The sequence below is a fragment of the Lissotriton vulgaris genome, unplaced genomic scaffold, assembly GCF_964263255.1.
Source record: "Lissotriton vulgaris unplaced genomic scaffold, aLisVul1.2 SCAFFOLD_1921, whole genome shotgun sequence".
In the NCBI taxonomy this organism is placed as follows: domain Eukaryota; kingdom Metazoa; phylum Chordata; class Amphibia; order Caudata; family Salamandridae; genus Lissotriton; species Lissotriton vulgaris.
This window is the reverse complement of record NW_028255050.1, coordinates 349,161-358,113: the sequence shown is the minus strand read 5'-3', so window position 1 is coordinate 358,113 and position 8,953 is coordinate 349,161. Positions and strand designations below refer to the sequence as shown.

The 8,953-nt window shown below is 47.8% G+C and overlaps 1 long non-coding RNA gene across 1 annotated transcript; it reads left to right on the top strand.

Annotated features, from left to right (window-relative positions):
* Positions 1-2,352: 2,352 nt before the first annotated feature.
* Positions 2,353-5,603, top strand: LOC147659272 (uncharacterized). The gene is made up of 2 exons (XR_015307288.1): positions 2,353-2,449; positions 4,997-5,603. It is a non-coding gene; the product is annotated as an uncharacterized LOC147659272 (long non-coding RNA).
* The last annotated feature ends 3,350 nt before the right edge of the window (positions 5,604-8,953 follow it).

Here is an 8,953-nt window from a genome sequence, read left to right as displayed (position 1 = left end):
CTCTATCTATCGCCCTCCCTCTCTCTATCTATCGCCCTCCCTCTCTCTATCTATCGCCCTCCCTCTCTCTATCTATCGCCCTCCCTCTCTCTATCTATCGCCCTCCCTCTCTCTATCTATCGCCCTCCCTCTCTCTATCTATCGCCCTCCCTCTCTCTATCTATCGCCCTCCATCTATCGCCCTCCCTCTCTCTATCTATCGCCCTCCCTCTCTCTATCTATCGCCCTCCCTCTCTCTATCTATCGCCCTCCCTCTCTCTATCTATCGCCCTCCCTCTCTCTATCTATCGCCCTCCCTCTCTCTATCTATCGCCCTCCCTCTCTCTATCTATCGCCCTCCCTCTCTCTATCGCCCTCCCTTTATCTATCGCACTCCGTCTATCTATCGCACTCCCTCCCTCTATCTATCGCCTTCCCTCCCTCTATCTATCGCCTTCCCTCCCTCTATCTATCGCCCTCCCTCTATCTATCTATCGCCCTCCCTCTATCTATCGCCTTCCCTCCCTCTATCTCTCGCACTCCCTCCCTCTATCTCTCGCACTCCCTCCCTCTATCTCTCGCACTCCCTCCCTCAATCTCTCGCACTCCCTCCCTCAATCTCTCGCACTCCCTCCCTCAATCTCTCGCACTCCCTCCCTCAATCTATCTATCGCACTCCCTCCCGCAATCTATCTATCGCACTCCCTCAATCTATCTATCGTATTCCCTCAATCTATCTATCGTACTCTATCTATCTATCGCCCTCCCTCTATCTATCTATCGCCCTCCCTCTATCTATCTATCGCCCTCTCTCTCTCTATCTATCGCCCTCCCTCTCTCTTATCTATCGCCCTCCCTCTCTCTTATCTATCGCTCTATCGCCCTCCCTCTCTCTATCTATCGCCCTCCCTCTCTCTATCTATCGCCCTCCCTCTCTCTATCTATCGCCCTCCCTCTCTCTATCTATCGCACTCCCTCTATCTATCGCACTCCCTCTATCTATCGCACTCCCTCTATCTATCGCACTCCCTCTATCTGTCGCACCCCCTCTATCTATCGCACTCCCTCTATCTATCGCACTCCCTCTATCGCCCTCCTTCACTCTATCTATCTATCGCCCTCCCTCTCTATCTATCTATCGCCCTCCCTCTCTATCTATCACCCTCCCTCTATCTATCTATCTATCTATTGCCCTCCCTTACTCTATTGCCCTCCCTTACTCTATTGCCCCTCCCTTACTCTATCGCCCCTCCCTTACTCTATCGCCCCTCCCTTACTCTATCGCCCCTCCCTTACTCTATCGCCCCTCCCTTACTCTATCGCCCCTCCCTTACTCTATCGCCCCTCCCTTACTCTATCGCCCCTCCCTTACTCTATCGCCCTCCCTTCCTCTCTATCGCCCTCCCTTCCTCTCTATCGCCCTCCCTTCCTCTATCGCCCTCCTTCTATCGCCTTCCCTCCCTCTATCTATCGCCCTCCCTCTATTTATCGCCCTGTTCTCTTCTCTTCTCACGTGCTGATCTGCTGCTCTCTTCCACCCTGCCTCCTTCTCTAACTCCCTGTTCTCTTGTCTTCTCACGTGCTGAACTGCTGCTCTCTTCCACCCCGCCTCCTCCTCTAACTCCCTGTTCTCTTGTCTTCTCACGTGCTGAACTGCTGCTCTCTTCCACCCCGCCTCCTCCTCTAACTCCCTGTTCTCTTCTCTTCTCACATGCTGATCTGCTGCTCTCTTCCACCCCACCTCCTTCTTTAACTCCCTGTTCTTTTACTGTGCTGATCTGCTGTTCTTTCAATCCGCCTCCTTCTCTAACTCCCTGTTCTCTCACACACAACCACACCACACACAACCAAACCACACGCGCTACCAGACCCAACCACACACATGTTTATAAGCATTTTATCTTCTTTATTTCTCAACTCACTAATGCAAATGAAAACCTGTACAGCAGTGTCCTTACTGCAGTTTTCATAATTGTAGCCAAGAAGTATCTACACCTACCAGAATGGCAACAACTGCTGCTTAGCCTACGAATTCCTTGACCACCCAACATTGGTTCTTGGATTATGCCTGCCATTATTATAACACTGTTAACACATTTTTGCACACCATGTAACTTGCCTTATCTGCATACTCTCTGCTAATTTTATGTTATCAATTGCTTGCTTGTGGAGGGAGCGAGATTGCGGGTCATTCCCTAATAAGAGTCCCTGGTGTTTTTTAAACGCTTATCTGGCACACCCTGGTGGCAGAGTAGTTTCAAAAGGGTTTCTGTCCACATTGAATGCCTTCTCTTCTAGGTTCCAACCAAGTTATTGTAGTTGAACTAGCAGTATGTGTATAAATTAATGTTTATTTATCTAAAAAAAATTCCAGGCTTACAAGGAACAAATAAAAAGGGAGAGCGTACTCACTGCTACAAGTATCCTAAACAACCCAACAGTCAAGTCCCGGTACGAACAGTATGCAACGGTAAGATTTTTAGGAGCCATATCTGAAGACATTGAACCTATTGACTCAAGTTGAATAATTGCTTGGCCAGTTAAATCGGCAGTCCAACTTTTTCTATGAGAGTTACCACAATGGTGAGTGACCATGCCTTCCAGAATTATTGTTCTGACTACTCAGATGTCTGTCACAATTAAAGTTTTACAACCCACTGAAAATGCCAAAGGTTCCAGGGACGTTAGTTTCATTTTTACCCACACAACCATAGAAAAGTCAGCACTTAAAATTTTAATAGGTTTTTTAAAAAAAGCAATTGCCCATGAGGGGGTCCCTCCATGTGTCCTATAGGTTCAGGATACCTGTATCCTGACTCGTGTTTTCACACTGTCAAACCCCCAATCTTCCAGGGTATTGGTGAGCTGCCAGTAGATTCAGAGCTATCCGTTGGAGATGTCTGCTTTAAATATAAATGTAATCCAGCAAATTCTTTATTGGTATTTCTAGTAAGTATATTTCTGTTGCAGTCTTGTATTCAACCAGAAATATGGCCATTCTGCAGTTCTACTTAAAAGCGAATTTCACACCACACATGGGTAACCCTTCAGCCACAGGCATAAAAGCATCAACAGCTTACCTTCTCTTTCAATAAAACTTCTCAATCTGCCCAATCTACCTTCTCTTTAGGAATGCTGGAAATCTCACTGTATGGAAAGCAATTTCCTCCAGCTGAACGCTGCAAAAACTGAGGTTCTGCTCTTTGGAGATGCCCCCTCCTCTGGTCACCTTCCTGGTGGCCCCCAGAACTAGGCACACCCCCGACCCCGGCAACCACAGTCAAAAACCTCTGTGTTCACCTTCAACAGTCCCTAAACATGAAGAAACACGTTACTCACACAGTCTGATCCTGCTTCCACACCCATGGCTTACTAAGGAAAGCTTTTACTTATGTCCCCGACACAACAAGGAAAACCCTAACACAGGCCCTGATACCAAGCAAGCTGGACTATTGCAACGCCCTATTGATCGCAGCAAATGAGTCCTCCTTAAACCAATTGCAAATGATACCAAACACAGCCGCCTGCACGGTTCTGAATGCTCCCCCCAGATCAGCTTCCTCTCCCCTCCCTCATCAGCTACACTGGCTGCCCATACGACAGCGCGTGAAATTCTAGATCTGCTGTCACACACACAAAGCTATCTAGGGGCAGTGGCCCTCCCGATGTAGTAGAGAAACTTCGCCGCTATTACCCGGCTCGGACTCTGCGCGCCAGCTCCCAATCGCTCCTCAAAAGCCCCAACATAAAAAATGCTAGACCCGGAGGCAAGTCCTTCTCGCACCCTTCATCTGGAATCAACTACAGCTGGCCCTAAGACAGTGTCTGGACCATCTTAAATTCGGAAGACTCCTGAAAACTGCCCTGACAGAGTGAGGGAGTGAGAGTGGGAAAGGGAGACAGTGAGGGAGTGAGAGGGAAAGGAGGGAAAAGGAGTGACAGAGTGAGGGAGTGACAGGGGGAAAGGGAGACAGTGAGAGGGAAAGGAAGGGAGGGAAAGTGAGTGAGGGAAAGGGAGACAGAGTGAGGGAGTGAGAGAGGGAAAGGGAGACAGAGTGAGAGGGAAAGGGGGGAGGGAGTGAGAGAGGGAAAGGGAGACGGGGGAGGAAGACAGAGGGAGGGGAACAGAGTATGTGAGAGGTAGGGAGAGTGAGGGAGGGAGACAAAGAGAGAGCAAGAGATGTGTGTATCCCGGGTCTGGTGGCTCAGTGGACGAAGGTGTCCGCTGCAGGGACCAGTGATCAACCTCATGGTCAGTTGTTTTTTTGGTTGCTCTAGCCCTGCCACCTCCCCCACTGACCCCGCCCCCACTGGTGCGGCCCTCGGACACAAACCACAGTGTAAATTTGGCCCCTGAGAGAACGTTTGTGAGTACCCATGACCTATGCTGTGCTTCCAAGCGCTGAGATACCCCCCTGGGGGTGATTCAAGAGCTATACAAATTAAATAAAATCATTAATTAAATCAAACAGGTACACATGCTGCAAACTGATAAGTTAATTACCATCAACAATTAGCTTGCAGCCTGTAATGCTGTGGATGCACTTCCACCCTTCCTGCCTCCAGGGCTCACACTGCATATTGAATGTTCAGATCTGTTTACTCCTAACTCAGCTTTGCAAATAACACTTCTTCCGTACTGAGTTTCACCCAAAAAATTGTAGTTTCGCAGGAAATTAATTTCTTGGAAATGTGATGCCCACCCTCAATATTCCAGTCATCGCCCCCTCTGTACAAGGACTCCTCGGAGCTCATGGGCGTTCATAGACCTGGCATGGATTTTTCCATCCTATGGCCTGTCTGGACATACTCTAAAATTTAGAAGTCCTGCATATGTTCTCCCCGTTGTAAGATGCCTTTTCTAATAATACATTCTTTCTGCTTTTTTGTGATCTGAAATCTGAGTTCTTTACTTGCACTGTACACAAGACTTTTGCTGTTACTTTTGTAATAGTTAGTGTGCATTTGTTCTGCAAAATTTTGCTAAAGATGGTTTAAAACTTGTGTTTACTTTTAGGGTGAGAATCCCTTTGAAATCGTTGAACAAACAGGAGAATCGGTAGTTGAGGAAACAACTGATGCGAATGATGAAGACAATGAGCAAAACGAAAAGGAGGACATTGATGGTGAAAACGATGAAAATGAGGAGCAGATAATGTGGAGGCAGAAAGTGCAGATGCGGATGATGCTGCTGACCCAAATGATTACTCTGGGGACTTAACCACCACTGATGAAAACTAGTTGAGAAACTGCCCTGAAAGACCAAACACTTTAGCACACTGCATTGGTGGACTTAAAGAACAATTTTCCGCAAAGTTGAGCAGTTCGTTCACCCTGCATGCATTCCACTTCTGTTTTAATTGCCTATGGGCAAACCGGTTTTATGTTTTGTTTTTTTAGTATATTACGCACAGCAAATGCTTCAGTATTCTTCCAGTGTAAATTGATTTGTTCATGGTTACGTTTTGAGTAATTTTGAGCAGTTGGAGTTCTAAACATTCCAATGTGAATTTTTCCAGTTTTTAGCGCCCAATGTAGTGTTGTATATAATTCAAGCTGTTGTAGCAAAGAAACCCTGATTATGTCCTGCAGTAATAAAGGCTTACAACAAGATTATACACTTATTTTGCACCTCTCCTATATGGTACTGTCTACCTCAAAGAACGGGTACACTCAAGGTGGTGTTTTATGCCCGGAGGTAGCGCCCCAGGGGGGAGCACTCGCCTGTTTAATGCTGATCAAAGGCTCTTTGCTGAGGTGTGAGATTGGAGAGGGTGCCGAGGGTATTCTGGGTGACGAGGTGTCACTGTAAGGCCTGGTAGCCTCTAGATAATCAGCAGAGGTGGGAATGGCAAGAAACATCCGCTCTGCCTATGGGGGCCTTGTGACACCAGCTGGGTGATTCACCCACCGAGGTGTTCCTTTCTTGCTTTAAAGCGTTCGATTTGTCTTGTGTTTTTTCTGCACTTTTATTTAGCGCGAACTCTATCGGAAGGTATTGCAGCGCTTTAAATGAACACTACTTACATCACACAAGGTCATTTTTTAAACAAGAAAAACAAGCATTTTCGGAAATTATGTAGAATATTCCATTTGTGGAGTGCTGCAGTCGGGGCCGGAGCTGAATTTTAATCAGGGGGGGACTGCAGTGATGGACTGCAGTGTGTCTGCTGTTATACCAATGGCATAAATCACGCCGAGCCAGACTCTGCACCCACAGGCACCAGCTCCCGACTGTCAGGGTGGTCCGGAAGCAGCAGGAAAGGTCAAAGGTGCCAGGGAGAGGGGGCTGGACACACAGGAACGGAGGAACCAAGGAAGCAAGAAAGAGCGGGGAAGACGAGGGAGGAAAGGAGAGGAGGAAGAAAATAATATGATAAGGAAGAAGGAAGAGGGGCGAAGACAGGGATAAACGAAGGAGGGGGTTATGAGGGAGGAGAACAGAAGTGGATTGACAGAATAAAGACTACGGAAGTAAAGCGCGAAAATGAAGGAAGCAGTAGAGGCGGGCATGCAGGGTGGAAGGAGTAGAGGGGAAAGATCAACAGGATAGAACGAAGAGAATGGAAGGAATAAAGACTGGAAGCTGCACATTGGGGACAGAAGAAATAATGAGCAGAAGTAGAGACGGAGAAAGGCAGACGGACAGAGAAAGAGACTGAAGAGGATGGGGCAATGTTGGAAAGAACGAGGAATGAGGTAAGAAAGAGAAAACCGGAGCGTGAACAAGGAAGGTGGAATGAAGAAGAGGAAATCAAATAAGGAAGGCAGTAATAAAGAAGATATGAGAATACAGGTGATGAAGTTGTAGAAAATATGGAGGAAGGGGAAGAAAGGAGAAAGTACACCAAAGCATGTAAGAAAATAAGAGATGCATCGAAGATGAAGAATGGGAGACAGGGAGATTGACAGAGGAATACATGAAGGAGGAGACTGAGAGAAGGAGATAGAAATGGGAGGAAAGTGAACAAGTCGGTGTAAAGTGGTAGGTGGAATGAAGCATGGGCCGCAAAGAACACCAAAAAAAAAGCGAGAAAAACTAGCTCTGGCATTGCGCGGAGTGGGGCGGGGGAGCGGCTTCCTTTCAAGTCTGATGCCGAGGCATGGTGTGGGATGTGGCTGGCGATGCGCACGCGCCTGGCTCACATGAACTGAAATGAATCCGCAGTTTGGGGAGACTTTTCGGAAGCCTTACTATAATCTCGCTGAACAATGCTTACGCATTGGTTTAGCGAGACCTAACAATTAATGTGTTCGTCTGTAACACAACTGGTGCTCATGTAAAGCGCTCTGATGCCTTCAGGTCTAGTTCACGCCCCCCCACCCACAAATGTATAAACTTCACACAGGATGACTTCCTTCAGGATGTCCTGCACTGCTGCAAGCTCCTCAGTCCAGGGCGGCACCTCTGAAACTCAATTCTTGCAAGAAGAATTGACAACCACCTCAAATTGTGAAAGCCTTCAAACCTGGCTGTTTATAGTTCCTTGAAGCTGTGAGACAGCATGCTGCTGAAGCACAGGGGGCACGGGTTTTCAGTCACAGAGGTGTAGTTTGGTCAGTAAGATTGGGGGGGTGAGCTTCAGATTTCCCAACAATTGCGCTGGCATTTAATGTTATAATACAATATACAACAAGCAGGGTGCATGAGAGGGGCTAAAGTGGCAGTGGAAAGGGAGACAAATGAGGATGGGTAGCGGTACTAAGTGAGAGAAAACACAATATTTTGTAAAATAACCAACATTTATGAAGACTTTTAAAACAGAGAGGGAGACAGTGTATTGTTTGTCTGCATGTATGCAAACATTCCTGGTGAAATCCGACCGACACCTCACCATACCCGACTTAAAGCATCTGTACCCAACTATTTACCAGAAAATGCATTTATTAGGGAGCTGTAGCACCACAAACACCCCTCCTCCTGAAGGTACGTCCCTGTGCAGTTGCATGCACGACCCTATCTGTACTCACATCTTTCTCCAGAATTTCAGATTTAAGGGCAGGTACATATTTGCCGCACAATGATTTTACAATGTCTCTGATTCTCACACAAATCACGCTCAGTACTTCCCGTAAAAGCCAGATTACATCCCACATTCTTTCAGCCATGCACACAGAAAGAGCCTCCCTAGACCGTGTTGGCAATCAGAGGGCATCTTACATCATCGCTAGTGGTATAAAGTGCTACATTAATTCTGCAATACAGAACAAATCAAGTCAAGTAGCCAATAACCGAGGTAGAGGGATAGGGGCAGAGAAAGAACAAGAACATGAGAGAAGGCAGAGAGACAGCCAGATAAGCAAAGACAGAGAAACTGAAAAGTGGAGTAGAGCAAGAGAGATAAGCGTTAGGGAGAGGCAGAGAGAAACAAAGTGAGGGGGTGAGTGCAAGGGAGGCCTGGACAATAGGATTCCTGCCTGGAGAGGTGGGAGCACCACCCCAGACTGGACTTTCTGTATTGGGACAAGGAGGGTTGACAAGAAACAGACACTGCCTGGAGCAAACTAGGTGCTCCATGCATAGCCCCAGCTCTGGCGCCAAAACTGGACGAAGGAAAGGGGGTGTAACCACCGCCCTTCCTGGTCCCACCCATATCAATCAATCAGGAGTTTGTTAAAGCGCGACTACTCACCCGTAAGGGTCTCAAGGCGCTAGGGGTGGGTGGGGGGGGGTGCAGGTTCCATTCCATCAAGGAGGGGGTCTGTCGAAGAGCCAGGTTTTGAGGTTTCTTGCGAAGATGGGGAGCGATGTCTGTCTGAGGTGGAGTGGAAGGGCGTTCCATGCTTTGGCCGCGAGGAAGGAGAAGGAGCGGCCTCCCGATCTGGTCTTTCTGGTGCGGGGGACCACGGCGTAGGAAAGCTGGGCTGATCGTAGGGTCCTTTGTGGTGCGTGGAATTTGAGTCTGCTGTTCAGGTATGCTGCTCCGCTGCCGTGGAGGGCCTTGTGTGCGTGGGTGAGCATCTTAAAGGTGAT